At 66.8% G+C, this 2,416-nt stretch overlaps 1 pseudogene; it reads left to right on the plus strand.

Moving 5' to 3' along the window:
* Nucleotides 1–50: 50 nt before the first annotated feature.
* LOC105811857 lies at nucleotides 51–1,184 on the plus strand (annotated as a pseudogene).
* Nucleotides 1,185–2,416: the final 1,232 nt, after the last annotated feature.

Here is a 2,416-nt window from a genome sequence, read left to right on the forward strand (position 1 = left end):
CACCGCCCCCCCCCGCGCGCGTGCGCGACTGGGCCCGCCCCGCGGTGGCCATGGCAACCGGCCGCCCCGTCCCGGCCGTCCCCGCGCGCGCGCCGAGCGACTCACCTCGGACCCCAACCTCCGGGCGGCTCGCGCTTCCCGGACCCCCGACTCCCGACCCCGGGGTCCCTCCCGCACTCCCACCGGCCCGCGCGGGTCGCGGACAGCAAGCCCACGCCCACCCCCGCCGCCGGGACCGGCCGAGGGGGCCCCCAGCTCGCCAAGTCCCGCCCCCTTCACTTGAGCCGCCTCTCTTATTGGCTCCGCCGCGGCCTGCCGCCCCGCCCCGCTCGCCCCCCATTGGCCAAGAGGCGCCCGGGGAACTCAGGGCGCGCGAAATCGGGCTCGGGCGCGACAATTGAATCGCGGGGCGCCCCGCGCGCAGGCGCGGAGCCTGACATCCTCCCCCGCAGCTCGCCGGGCCCTCCCCCACCCAGCCCGCCCGACCCCCGCGGGGCTCCCGGGGACGTCGCGGTCGCCGCGGCTCCAGCCGCAGTGCCCGGGCCGGGGGGCGACTCCCAAGGGCTGGCGGAGGAGGAGGCCCCGGGTCCCAGGCGTGTGTGCGGGGCAGGCGTGCGCTGGTGTCCGGCGGCGCCTCCCGGGCTCGCTCGGGGAAGTTTGGCAGAGTCCCCGCGCCCGGGGCGCCCGGTCCCGGCTGGCACCCGGCCCGGCCCGCCGCTCACCTCTCCGGCCGCCGCGATCCGCTCGCCTTGCCTGCGTTCCTGGCCCGGCCGGGGGTGGCGACGGAGCCGCGTGCGTGGCCCGGACCCCGCGCGGATGCGGTGCGAGCCGAGCGCCCGGTCGGCTGTGCTGCCCGCCGCGCTGCCAGCTGCTCTGATTTCTTTCCCGCGAAAACTCGGCATTTGGGAGTTGCGGGGCCGCCGGAGGCCGGCCCGGGGGCGGGCGTCTGGCTCCTGATTGGCCCGCGCAGTGGCGGGAAGCGAGAAAAGGGGTGGGGGACGCCCCCGCCTCTGTCCACCGGTCCTCCGCCCCGCAGGCCGGGGCCCCGCCCAGCCCTGTGCGCTCCGCCGGGCGCGCCCAGCCTGCAAGGGGGCTGCGTGGCAGGACCGGGTCCCCCCACGCGTGTGCCCCCTAGGGTCCCTGGAGACCCCTCAGGCTGGGCTAGAGACCCCCCGAGCTCTTAAGTCTGCTCGGAGTCCCTCTACCCGGGCATACACTGACCACTTAGGCTAAGAAGGCCGGAATCAGTGTCTCAATACTGCGAGAGAATGTGGGGGGACCCCTACCAGACCACCTGCACCCCGTGGCTGGCCTGATCACCCCAAGCCCCACTACCTAGCTTCAGGGCCCGCCAGCGCTCCCCACCCTACCCACCGGCGGGGCTTGTTTGCTGGTTTTTCCCGCCTCGTTTTCCCGCCTTCTCCGAGCTGTCCAGAGCTGTCCAGGCGGGCAGGGCTGCCCTGCCCCCTCCGCCCTGTCTGTTCCACCCTGGCCAGTCTTGGCGGGCACACAAGTGACTCGTGCTGGGCACCTACAAAGCAGCCGGACAGGATGCTCGGAGCTGGGGGGGCCCAAAACAGAGAAAAAAACACACCAGAGGGGGGCTCCCCGAGAGGAAAAACTCATATCGGGGAGACACACAAAAAAAAAAAAAAAACACAAAAAAAAATCAAAAAAAACCCCGGAGAAGAGAGGAGAAAAACGCAAAACAGACAACAGCCCACACGGGCGCGCGGGGGGGAGAGGATATTCTAGTTAGGGTGAATGTAGTGGGCCTCTCGAAAACGATGACATTTGAGCTGAGATGGGAGATGACACTCCAAGGACGGTGGGGTCTAGGAGGGAAGGGCAAGCTCAAAGGCCGGAAAAGGCGTAGAGGTGTCCGGGGAGCCGGAAGGGGCTGGTACGGCTGGGGCGGACAGAGCAAGGGAGGGAGGAGGGGATGAGGTCAGAGGGGTGACATGTAATACCTTGAAGGCCACCAGGAGGACTTTGGTCTTTCTCTCGAGAGCTGTGAGCAGAAAAGCGTTGAGTTCCCAGTAGGTTTTTACAAAGCTTCTGTAGCACTCTGCTGTATCTGGTCAGTACTGCTTCTGCTGTTTCCCCATGGGGTAGACAGAATCGTGAAACACCCCCCGAAAAATCTCCTTGCCCTAGTCCCCAGAATCTATGATTATGGTACCTTACACAGCTAAAGGAAATGGGGAAATTAACCCGGGGTGGCCCAGGTGGGCCCAATGTTACAAGGGTCCAAACAAGTGGAAGAGGGAGGCAGGAAGGCGCGACAACAGCTGCAGGGGTCAGAATGAGCGTATCAAGAAGGCAGGAATGAGGGCAGCCTCTAGGGGTTAAAAAAAGGCCAGGAACAGATTCTCCCTTAAAACGACATCTTGATTTTTTTTAGCTCCTAAGACTC

This window comes from Propithecus coquereli, unplaced genomic scaffold, assembly GCF_000956105.1.
Source record: "Propithecus coquereli isolate 6110/MARCELLA unplaced genomic scaffold, Pcoq_1.0 Scaffold241, whole genome shotgun sequence".
Taxonomy (NCBI): Eukaryota; Metazoa; Chordata; class Mammalia; order Primates; family Indriidae; genus Propithecus; species Propithecus coquereli.